Genomic DNA, 12,596 nt, shown 5'->3' with positions numbered 1-12,596 from the left:
ATTTCACAATTTGTTGTTAGGATTGCAAATGCATATAATTGTCAATGCAAAACGGACAAACCTTTTAGAATCTCTAAAGGAAAGAAAGTTTTATTTGAGCCCAAGTTAGGACAGCTGCGGGGAGTGGGGATGGGGGCTGTAACACGCTCTTCACAGGGAAGAAAGTGATCCGGAGAAGGAATGCTTTTTACAGACTTAAATACTTCTTACATCTTGTAAGAGCTCAAAAGATTAGAGATTAGCACATAAGCAGGAATCCCAGAGTTTTTATGGTACAGGCAGGCGGGGAGTAGAAGCATTGATTCATGTGTCAAGGACAAGATGGTTTTCCTTTAGGTTATACACTCACAAAGCAGATGTACAATGCATACACAGTGAGCCATAAATCAGGCTTTAGGTCTGAACAAAATTTACACACAATCCTGTTGACTTAGAAATCTAGGGGCGTCTGGGTGACTCAATCAGTTAAGCGTCGGACTCTTGGTTTCAGCTCCCATCATGATCTCATGGTTTGTGAGATCAAGTCCTGCATTGGGTTCTGTGCTGACAGGATGGAGCCTGCTTGGGATTCTCTCTCTCTCTCTCTCTCTCTCTCTGCCCTTCCCCTGCTTGCTCTGTCTCTCTCTCTCAAAATAAATAAATAAACTTAAAAGAAAGAAAGAAAGAAAGAAAGAAAGAAAGAAAGAGAGAGAAAGAAAGAAAGAAAGAAAGAAAGAAAGAAAGAAATCTAAAATGGCTTCTCTTGAATAACAGGCCTTTAGGAAGTTTTTCTCTAATCACAATCAGGAAGTCAGTGATTGATTGATTGATTTCTTAAAAAATTTTTTTTAATGTTTTATTTTTGAGAGAGCACAAGTAGGGGAGGGGCAGAGAGACAGGGATAGAGGATCTGCAGTGGACTCTGCGTTGACAGCAGCCAGCCTGATACAGGGCTTGAACTCATGAGCCTCGAGATCATGACCTGAGCTGAGGTCAGACACCCAATGGAAGTGTACAATTGCACCTGAACAATTTAAAGACTGAGAGAAGGGTGTAGAAAGATGGTCACAGTAGCTCTCTCTGGACGGCGGGATTTGGGGTTATCTCATTCTCACTTATCAAGTCTGAGAGACCGGGCTATCCTCAACCCATCCTCACACGGCTCTATGACAATGGCCCCTGGTCCTCTGTTTCCCTTCTGGTACCTGGTTGACCTGCTGTACCGGGACACAGGCCACAGTAGGAAAACAGGCTATTCAGAGGGGTACAAAGGAAACTTTTGCCTATGGAGAGGGGAAAAAGAAACGTCATTCATGTTAATACTAAAGAAAAACCACCTTAGAAACAACGAGAAATTCTCTGGACTGGGCTGCCCTAAGAAGACCAAAGATAGTCACATGTGGATTTTCAATATTTTTTTCCTTTCTTTCTGGAGCATTTATCTATACCTCCTACTCCCTTATGTTGTGCTTTCAATCTTTTTCTTTTTTTTCTCTCTTAGAATGAAAGTTTTACATGTGCAACTCAGCCAGACCTCAGGAAGTGCTCTACCAAATGGTGTTTCCCAGCTTGGCCGCCCTAAACGACCCAGACCAATGTGGGGAAGAAGTTTGGTGGCCTTGCACATCTGGGGACAGGGAGACTTTCTTCAGCTTTTCATTCTGTTTTCTTGGAAACAGTTGGGCTTATTTAAACTGTGTCTGGAAGGGAAGTGTTACAAAGAACAAAAATGAGATTTACTGCAGAAAACCAGTTTTAGGTTTTGTTTTCCCCGGGGCCCAATATTCACTAGAAGGGGAAGACCAAATAGGAAAAAAAACAAACAAAAAATCATGTGAGTCTTGGGTTTTCTCTCAAGAGAGAGACAACTGACATTCTCCAGCCCTTCCTTCTGCCCGGGGGCTGGAAACGCCTAAGGATGTGAAAGTGGTGGTGAACTAGACTCTGGTGAACTAGGCCTTCTAGCAGGCCGACCTTAGCACAGAGCCAGAGGCATCATCAAACGCTCTGGTTTTTGAAAAAAGGCAGAGATTGGACTTTCGTGTCAAATCTCCCACTATGTAAATATAGGTAACTGATTGGAATATTAAAAAGCTATTATATGAACCAAATGAAATAGAGCAGGGGAAACCCTAGAGATTATTGAATCTATCATTTTGGAGTTAGAAATCGGAGGTTAGAGGAAGAAATGACTTGCCAGGATGATACCAAGAGTCTAGACCTACTGATTCATGGTGTGATTTTATTAACTGTCACTCAACTGATGGCTCCTTCAAATAAGCCAAACCTATTCAGCCGGGTTAGTTCTTCTTCTCCCCCACCCCCAAGTCCTTTTCTTCTTCCCTCCTCTCCTCCCTCCTTTCTCTCAATTATTCATCCATCTATATGGATCACCTTGTCATTATTTTCTGGACAATTTTAAATTTGAATCCCTTTGATGCAGGAGGCTATTCAGGAGGCGGTTTTGGATTCTAAGTACTTAAGATTTTGAAGGCATGCTTTTTTCATGTATTTTTAATTTTATTGCCCTATGCTCAGGAAATGTGCCTTGTAAATCTCCACTTTTTATACTGGGTGGAAATGTTCTTTGGAGCCAAATATGTGGTCAGTTTTTACAAAGATTCCGAGGGCAGAATAAAGTAATGTTTAATTTTCATCAGTAAGACACTGAGTTCTACGGATGTACTAAATCAATCTTGTTGGTTATAATATTCAGACCTTCCGTGTCTGAATATTTCTGTTTTACTTGATCTGTCAGATTCAGAAGAAGATATATTAAAGTATTTCGGTATAGAAAGTGAGTATGTGTGTGCATGCTTTAAATGAAGTCTTTCTTGTATTTTTAGTAGTTTTTGTTTTATGTGTCTTGTGATTATACTGTTGGGAATATCAAAATATATAGGTATATTTTTGTCAGACTGTGCCTTTTACCATACTATGGTGTCTCTCATAATTTTGGTGCATGTTTTTGCCTTTAAATTCCATTTTCTCTGATGTTAGCATCTCTATCTACCTGCTTTCTTTTTGAGTGTATCTGTTTAATAACTCTTTGTCCATCCCTTTATTTTCCTTAAGTATGTCACTATTTTAATAGAAACTACTCATCTTATTATAAAAACATTTTTTAAAGTACAGAAAAGTATGAAGAAGAAAGCAACAAATTACCAAAAGTTCTACTCCCTTAAAATTACTGATGATTAGATTTGGTTGACATTATTCCAGATAGCTCTCTATGCAAATACAGAACGAACAATCTAGAGAAAGATCTAGAAAGATCTAGAGAAAGATGAAGTCTACGTGTAAGGGAGTTTAAGAAGTTGGAGTCATTGTGGCTTTTTTCTTTAAATGTGAGTTTCCGTAGGGGTGACTGGGTGGCTCAGTCGGTCAAGTATCTGACTCTGGCTCAGGTCGTGATCTCACGGTTCATGGAGTTGAACTCTGTGCTGACAGCTCGGAGCCTGGAGCCTGCTTCAGATTCTGTGTCTCCCTCTCTCTCGTTGCTCCTCCTCCGTTCATTCTCTCTCTCTCTCTCAAAAATAAACATTAAAAAAAATTTTTTTTAAATGTGAGTTCCTGTATAGACAGGATTCATTGATTACTCGTTAGAAGAGATAACAGATGAATACAGATATATCCTCTGCATTGTCCTCTCCCTCCTCCCAGTAGTGATGTTTCTATTATTTTAATTTCCTCGGACTTTTCAACATTTGCGTTCTGCAATCATAACTATCTCAGATGTTTCATAGTACTTTTATATGTAAGTGGACTCCATGCTCCTCACCAGGCTATCTCCACGGCTTTATGGCTTTAGAATAACAGGCCTCTTTATTTCAATTCAACATCCAGTACACAAGATTTCGCCATCAAGTAGGTTTTTTCAAAAGGGCTCCTAGATGCTGTATTTTCTGAGTCCTTTCATGTCTGAAAAGTGAGACCTTGCCTTTATACTTCAATTCCAGCTTGGCTGGGTAGAATCCACTTGGATTATACTCTCTTTTCCTTGTGGACATTTCTCCTTTGTTCTGGCAATGATTGCTGCTGGAAAGACATCTGAAACCTGCCTTATTTTTCTCCTTGTGTGTGAATTTCTTTTTGTCCTGCATGTGAAAAGTATATATACTTTTTATATTCTAAGTTTAACAGCTTAGCCAGAATGTGTCTGAAGTTTTATTGGTACAGCTTTTTCCTACGAAATGGTATGTATTTTCAATCTTGCAGATTGGGTCTTGATTCCAATACTCACATGAGTTGACTTTTTAAGTACAGATCTCTCATCCATTTGGAATTTATTCTGGAGTATGGTATGAGGGATGGGTCCAATGTTATCTTTTTCCTAACAACTATCCAGGTGTTGTTTGAGACTTTTGAATTCGAAGTATGGAACATTCAGGGGGAAGCCGCCTGCAGGGCCATTGTGGAATCAGGCTGGAGAGGGGTCTGGGACAGAGGTACCCATTTGAGGGTCATAATAACGATGTACAAGTGAAAGGATGAATGGGACCGACAGGTGTCAAAAATCCAGAAGTAGATAAATGAAACCCATCCAATAAATAAACAGTGTTTAGTAAGAGTTTATTGTGCATATTAAGAACAGTTCACCAATGAGAGCTTTTGAATTCAAAGATGATATGGCGCTCAGGGGCCTGACGTACAGGGTGGTTAATGCAGTGAAAGTGGGCAAGCTGTTTTAACATTTCCAGTGACTGGTTATTACCATGAGAGTTCCCAGGTTGCAAGGGATTAGTTAAAAGTAGTTATCTCACATCATTTTTATAAAGAGGACATAAGGGGTTTTTTGTTTGTTTTTTTGTTTTTGTTTTTGTTTTAATGATTATCTGGCAATTACAAGAAGTGGCCCAAGTTCACTTTCAGTTATTTTGCAGAATCATCGAAATTAAGTTTCGCTTGTGTGGCTTAAAAGGTTTTCTTCCACTCAGGGAATTTTCAAGTCCGCTCCCCATTTTGTATTTAACTTTAACAGTTCCCTCCCTTTGGGTCAGTAGGCTGAGAATATGATCAACTAAGTACAGCGTTACTCTTGGTTACCCCTTGTTGATGGCAAGTGGAAGAATCTCCTGTTTGCTGTTTCTGCCAGTTGAATCATCAAGCTCAGGGTCACGTAACCACTGTTATCAACAGCCAGCTGGTCATCACGGACACGGGAAGGTCAGATCATTGGGATCCCCTGGTTGTCTAATCCTGATGGAAAGATATGGTCGTCGATGTATGAGTGGCTGCCAGAAGGCATGTAAAACCCTTGAGAGAATACAATGCACTTGAGAGGTTAATACGAAGACTGTAAGGATGGTAATAGACAAGGATTAAAAAATTCCCCAGAGCAGAGATTCCTGGGACCCAAGATTTAACCACTTAAATCAATCAAATGAGTTATAATCACATTCAGGTTTTACCTTCGTAAGTCAATCTACCTTTGTGGGGGATAATGGGCGATGGGGTTTCACTTTTTTTCTGAGCCAGTTACCCAGGCACCCCACAGTGGATGAGCAATCACAGGTGTTACCTGGGACAGATGAACATGAGGGTGTTTTATTTCAGGAGGCATTGTTGCAGGTAAGCTTTCCCCTAATTCAGGCCTCTACACGATGGAGCCATCAGGTAATTTAATAAGAGGCATTTCTATGGAGACAGAAGAAAAACAAAGGTTAATAGCAGGAGAGAATTAGAAATGCAGCTTCCGAGTTTGGAGAGCAGCCAGATGAGAAACTTTCTAGATGTGAGTTAGAAGCATAGTTAAATGATAGAATAGGAATGGCAGTTTCAATCTGATGGACTTCCCTGGTTTGCAGTTCAGCTGTCGCTGATGAAGCCATTGGGTGGTCCGGTGAACTCCCTTGAGTGGCCCACACAGCAACAGGCACGAAGGCTGTCCTGATATGACCTGTTGTGGTGGTTTCTCTGGAGTTTACAAGTAGATGACAACGCCTCAAAGACCATGACTAGGACTAGAATCTAATAATGGGTCCACTATCATTTTCTACTGAAACATAATTTCTTTATAGTCATCCCCTTTTATCAAAGATAATTATAAGGAAACTAATTTGTCTGTCAAATAAGTCGAAGTAAAATTGGCTTGGTCGTTTATATAACCGTAGTAAGAACAGTGATTCTATGCATATTCTCAAATATGACATTCCAGCCAAAGCTTTGGCAATATCCAAGGGGCTTTATTGGTTCCTAAAGTCAAACTTAGTTTTTCAAAACTGTCTCATAATTAGGAATCTCAGATTCCATCTTTAAAAGTCTGGTTAGGCTAAGAAGCCAAACTAAGGACTTGTCCAATTGTGTCCTGTTACAAGAAGACCAGATTCTTTTAAAATATTTTTTTAATTAATTTTTTTTATTTTGAGAGAGAGAGAGAGAGTTTGGGAGCAGCAGAAAGAGAGGGAGAGAGAGAATCCCAAGCAAGTTCTGCACTGTCAGCATGGAGCCTGATGCAGGGGTCGAACTCACAAACCGTGAGATCAGGACCTGAGCAAAAATTAAGAGTTGGATGCTTAACCGACTGACTTGCCCCTCCCGGATGCCCTAAGAAGATCAGATTCTTATCGAACTTATATAAATACATACATTGTCATGAAGAATAAGAATATTTGAGAATAGTTTCTGAATTCTGGAGGGATCAGGTAGACAGAAAAAGATAAATGTTTCAACTTTAGTTGAAAAAATATATTTTACCCAATTGCTGTATGTTGTAGATAGCGAAACAAAAAGGAGAAAAGAGAGTTCTTTAATTCTGGAAAACAAAATATTAAAGAACCAGCAGGGTTTTAAATTAAGTCATAAAAATTATAATCACTTCTATGAGTTCATTCGTTCCCATATAATGAATTCTTGTTTTGCTTGATTTGGGGTTAGCAGTGAACCAATCAGTTTTCCAGAGTATTTGTCAGGGTCATATACATGAATTTCTTTGAAGATGACACGTTTTTGCCTGTAGTTGATCGTAAATGCTTTCAGAGAAGAATGAAGAGTAATACAATAATTGTCTGTGAATGACAAAAGACTAACAATGGCTGTGGTTAAAGATCTGGTGAGAGTTTACTACAAAAAAATAAATAAATATATATATATATATATATATATATATATATATATATATATTTATATATGCAATTGACAAGTAAATTTTATTATTTCTGTGATATTTTAATAGCTGGAATTATGGCCAGTAACATTTTATCAGGACATAAAGATTTTTAGGAATTTCATATAATTTGTGAATTATTTATATTAAAAACATATACCCACATAAATACAATCCAAGGAGGTTAACTTTACTTTTTTAGACGATGTTTGTTCCCCTTGCAATGTAACGTATCAAATAAGCCTAAATAAATTAATATTTCTCCTTTTATAAGGAGAGAGAGCCCATCTTTGGGGTTGTCCAGAGACCCTCAAAAAATCCCCAAGTCTGTTCAAAGTCAAACAAGAAGATTTCATTCGGAATTTGATTTTGGAAAGTTCGTCACCAATGTCAAAATATTTGAAACACTTGATCAAATCAGAGCAGAAGTCACTGTGAAACAACAGTTAGTTATCCATTCAACCAAACTGACAGTTAAAAGATTTTAAAGGCAAACACAGAAAGTCACATAGTTATAAAAAAAAAAAGCCTTAGCTCTTTTAATTTTGAAAGACTATTTTTTTTTTTAAGTAATCAAAGACCTGAAAAAGACAATGTGAAACACAGGGAGTATTTTCATAGGGCTCAGAAACTTTGTTTCCTAGGCAGCATACGTTAAAGGCCAAAACCAAAAAAACAAATCAAAACAAAACAAAACAAAAACCCCAAAAACCCTTTGTAATCTTTTACTAAGAGAAGACTAATAATCTAAGAAATTTTGTGATTTTAACATAGAGAAGATTGAACTCTAGTTTGATATTAGTTTTGTATTAGCACATTATTGAGCTCATTTAAAAAAACCGTTAGAAATAAATTAATTCAATTTTAACCAGCTTTAACCTTACACTATAAAATTTCTTTTCTGAAAATCTTCTGCAACTTCCTATATCCATTTAGCCTTTGTCTTATTCTTTTTCTTTTCTTATTCTGGAACAAGTAGTCATTTTCTTTTAGGATAAAATTACTCTCTACAAAAATATACCCTGTATTCCTTGCATACTCCTCATAGAAAAACACGTCCCCATTCTCTTCCCATGGAAATACAGAGTTGTTTCCCTTCGTTTTGGTAGTTTTGTTTTTGTATATTGATTATAAATTTTAACTATCAGTAACCTCTATTTTCTAGTGAAGACTGGAAAGAAGGCATTTGTTAACTAACAAATAATATGTTGTAGTAGATTAGCAAATTCATAAACACACAATTATAAAAATAAAATTCTTTACAAGCACTTTTTATAGTACAATATTTTAAGGCAGCAAAAGATATATTTATTAATGGATCCAAATATCTTATATCACTGTAAAAAATTAAGAAGCCAAAAGTAAATAAGCTTATGTTTAGCAAGTAATGTCTCATTATATCATCTTATTTGGAAATGATGTACATAGTCAACGAATATCCATTATTTAGTTCAACTTAGTATATACTTCTATCTTATTGGCATTTACTTAAATTACTTGTTTTTAACAATCATGCTTGGATTAGACATTAACAGAAAACTATCATCTTAAATTATAGTTTTTGTTGACAAATTCAGTAACATAGAGATAGGGTGAGTTTATTTGGCTTGTTTGCGTTATACTTAATGTTGGCAATTCTGAAGACATGTCTGCTTTTATTAAATCAACAAATTGAAACTAGCTTCTGTTTATCAAAGATTATCCCAGATTCCATGAATCTAAAAAACAATTGGGTTAGTTTCTGTATTTCTGGGTGTTTTAGGAATACTTAATTCACAAAAGCACTTTTTTTCTTTAAATCAGTTAAACACAGCTTGTTTAAAGAAGTATCACATGCACATAATATATCTACATAGATACACACAAACATATCAAAAAACACAGATACCTTATAGCTTTTTTTTTTAATTACTTATAGCTTTCACTTAAAAATTTTAGCCATGTCTCAGCTACAGAAATGCAAACCTCACAAGAATAATTGATCCAAATTGCACTTCTGGCGAATGGACTCAGGTTACCTGTTCAGATAGCTGAAGTTTTTTTTTTTGTTTTTTTGTTTTTTTTACTAAAGATTTCTTTATTTGTGCACTGTAAGGATTATTTTAAATAAGCTATTTTTTGGGGCGCCTGAGTGGCTCAGTCGGTTAAGCGTCCGACTTCGGCTCAGGTCACTATCTCGCGGTATGCGAGTTCGAGCCTCGCGTTGGGCTCTGTGCTGACCGCTCAGAGCCTGGAGCCTGTTTCAGATTCTGTGTCTCCCTCTCTCTCTGCCCCTCCCCCGTTCATGCTCTGTCTCTCTCTGTCTCAAAAATAAATAAACGTTAAAAAAAAATTTTTTTTTTAAATGCTTATTTTGAGACAGAGAGGGAGAGAGAGAAAACATGTGTGCACATGCACCAGAGAGGGGCAGAGGGAGGGAGAGAGGAAGAATCCCAAGCAGTGTCAGCACAGGACCCAATGCGGGGCTCGATCTCACAAACCAAGAGATCATGACCTGAGCCAAAATCAAGAGTCAGATGCTTAACCAAGTGGGGCACCCAGGTGCCCCTAAAGGATTCTTTTAATTTTTTTTTTTTTCAACGTTTTTTATTTATTTTTGGGACAGAGAGAGACAAAGCATGAACGGGGCAGGGGCAGAGAGAGAGGGAGACACAGAATCGGAAACAGGCTCCAGGCTCCGAGCCATCAGCCCAGAGCCCGACGCGGGGCTCGAACTCACGGACCGCGAGATCGTGACCTGGCTGAAGTCGGACACTTAACCGACTGCGCCACCCAGGCGCCCCTAAAGGATTCTTTTAAAGAAGCATACCTAGTAAAGAATTAATTCCATTGTCTTTTGAGAGGTTTGGGATTCTCTCTTTTCAAGGATGTCCCTTAAGATGTGAACTATCTTGGGGCACCTGGGTGGCTCAGTCAGTTGAGTGTCCAGTTTTGGCTCAGGTCATGACCTCCCAGTGCGTGACGTCAAGCCCCACATTGGGCTCACTACTGTCAGCGCAGAGCCCGCTTCAGATCCTGTCTCCGTCTCTCTGCCCCTCCCCCACTTGTGCTCTCTGAAAAATAAAGAAAACATTAAAAAAAAAAAAAGTTTTCCAAAAAGCCACAAGAACCTGGTCCATGGAGGGTATACACATAGGAAGCAGGAATTTTAAGGGAGATGGAGAAAGAATTTTAGACCAGATGGAGCCCGATGCCCTAAGAGGTTTTAACTATAAGGGGCCTTGTTTTTTATCAGCTGTTCCCAAACACAGGAATCATGTGTTTTTCCCCCTTTCAAACAGAATAGGGTGATTTACCAGAAGCTTCAGTCAACATAATGCAGGTATGAGAGAAGCAGTGGGGTAAGGTGCCCCAGGGTGCTGTCTCTGGAGACATGCTGGCTGGATTCAAATCTTTCCTCTGCCATTTACTTGGGTCAGTTATTTAACCACTCTGAGCCTTAGATTCATTATCTCTAAAAGGGGGTAATAATCGAATCTACTTCATGAGACATATGAATTAAAAGAGATAACACAGCACGGTGCTGGCATTTAGAGTTGATAATGCTGCTGTTACTATCATTATTCTCATGGAGCTGAGCCTCTTCCCTTGACTCCAGCTTGAAAATCCTTAGGAAAGAACTCTGAATGCCCGACTGGAGTCACATGTTCACCCCTGTGGTCAAAGGGACAGGGAACCATGATGGGTGGCCCCCACTGGAACCACAGGGGTGGATGAGCGTGCGGTGAGGCAACTGCCTCTAGAAGGAAGGGTAATGCGAACTAACAGGAGTTGTCCACCCAGAGAATGAAGTGAGCCCAGGAGAGAGGAAGGAACTGTTCTTCTGGAGTGTCCGCTGTTGGTTCCTCTCATTTTGACGGCTACATACATTCCTTGTACTTTCCGCCCAACCCAGTGAATTTGATAGGAGTTTTTCCTAAAGGCAGGGATCTGCTGTCTGCAGAACATACTGCGGGTTCTGTCTGATGACTAGGTGCCACGTGGAGGAGAGGCAAGGCCCAAGGGTGGCCAGTTGTGTGGTGGTTGGGCGGAGAGCAGAGCCAACGCCATAAGACAGGCTGGGCTCAGCCGCGTGGCCACTCGCTTCTTGGGCAGTTTCTCCAAGCACTGACTCCTGGTGCCACTTTGCTTCCCAGCACCCACAGAAAAGACATATATTAGCAGCTAAAAGTCCACAGTCCTCTCCAAGAGGTCAGTTGTGCAGGGTGTGACCTTGACCCTGTCTTAAGTGAAAGTGACACATGGAGAGGCCAATTTCATGCTGTTCTTATTCTAACGATTATTATATACCCCCTCCTCTGGGATGAGGCCCACCTCAAGAGCTCCCTCTGGCACATGACAGTGTTACTTTTCCTTGTCCCCAGTCCTGGTTCAGCTCTGTGTCATTTTGTACCTCTGCAGACATTCATACTTACATGATCCACCTTTGGACAAAGGTCAGGTAACCATAGTAACAGCAACACTACTCTCTATGATCACCGTATGCCAGGCACTGTGATGTAGAAAGCAGGCATTGGTGAGAGCCTTGCCAAGTCTGAGCCTCATTTTTCTTACTTTTCTGGAAGCTCTGAAACCCAAAGAGGAGAGATCACCTGTTTAATATCATACGGAAAGCCAGGAGCTGAAGAGTGGCTTGTAGAAGTCGCTTACAGTGTGGGAGGAGAGATAGGCCCATGACCAATTACAGCTACGAGAAATGCTGCTGTGGGCTGGGGCTGGGGGAATTGGAGGCAACCTGTGGCTGAAGGGAAGACGAAGGCATTAATTTTGTCCCAGGGAAAGACCTGCAGGGATGAAGGGATGGGCTGGGAAGAGTAGTCATACTGGAGAGGGCCTTCAAGTCTGAGTAGGATTTTGCCACATGCTATGGGCTGAACTGTAAACTCATATGTTGAAATCCTAACCCCCAGTACCTCTGAATGGGACTGTATTTGGAGATAAGATCTTTAAAGAGGTAATGGAGTTAAAATGAGGTCATCAGGGTAAGCCCTAACCTCACATACCTGATGTCCTAATAAGGTGAAGAGATTAGGACACCCGCACACACAGTGGGAAAACCCCATGAAGATACAAGGAGAAGACAGCCATCTATCTACAAACCAAGGAAAGATGCCTCAGAAGAAATCAACACTGTTGACCTTGATCTTGGACTTGCACCCTCCAGAACTATGAGAAAATAAATGTCTGTTGTTTAAGCCACCGGGCTGTGGTACTTTGTGTTGGTAGCCCGAGCAAACTAAAGCCCCATGGCAAGAAGTGGGCGAGGATGTACCTGAGGACAAAGGCTCAGTTCAAATACAGTCCCAGAGAGTAGAGACCCCACGGTCTGTCTGGGGATTTGGCAGTGAAACTCAGCTACTGGGACTGGGAGTTGGGGCCTGGGAACTGAGCCTCTCAGTTCCCCACCTCAGAATGGGAACATTAAGGGGCTTGAATCCCAGGAGACACGCATGTTCTAGAAAGATGGGGATTGGCTCAAAGTTGTTTCGGAAAGGGAAGATGTGGTTCCAGG

The 12,596-nt window shown here is 40.0% G+C and overlaps 1 long non-coding RNA gene across 2 annotated transcripts; it reads right to left on the bottom strand.

The window, feature by feature from the left end:
* Positions 1-4,299: 4,299 nt before the first annotated feature.
* LOC131490088 (uncharacterized) lies at positions 4,300-12,098 on the bottom strand. Of its 2 annotated transcripts, none has more exons than XR_009250936.1 (3): positions 11,399-12,098; positions 5,409-5,616; positions 4,300-5,178 (listed from the first exon to the last, which is right to left on the bottom strand). It is a non-coding gene; the product is annotated as an uncharacterized LOC131490088 (long non-coding RNA). The 2 variants fall into 2 exon arrangements; XR_009250937.1 differs by having other exon boundaries at positions 5,501-5,616.
* Between the last annotated feature and the right edge of the window lie 498 nt (positions 12,099-12,596).

The sequence above is a fragment of the Neofelis nebulosa genome, chromosome 11 (genome assembly GCF_028018385.1).
Source record: "Neofelis nebulosa isolate mNeoNeb1 chromosome 11, mNeoNeb1.pri, whole genome shotgun sequence".
Lineage (NCBI taxonomy): Eukaryota > Metazoa > Chordata > Mammalia > Carnivora > Felidae > Neofelis > Neofelis nebulosa.
This window is presented reverse-complemented; position numbering and strand designations above follow the sequence as displayed.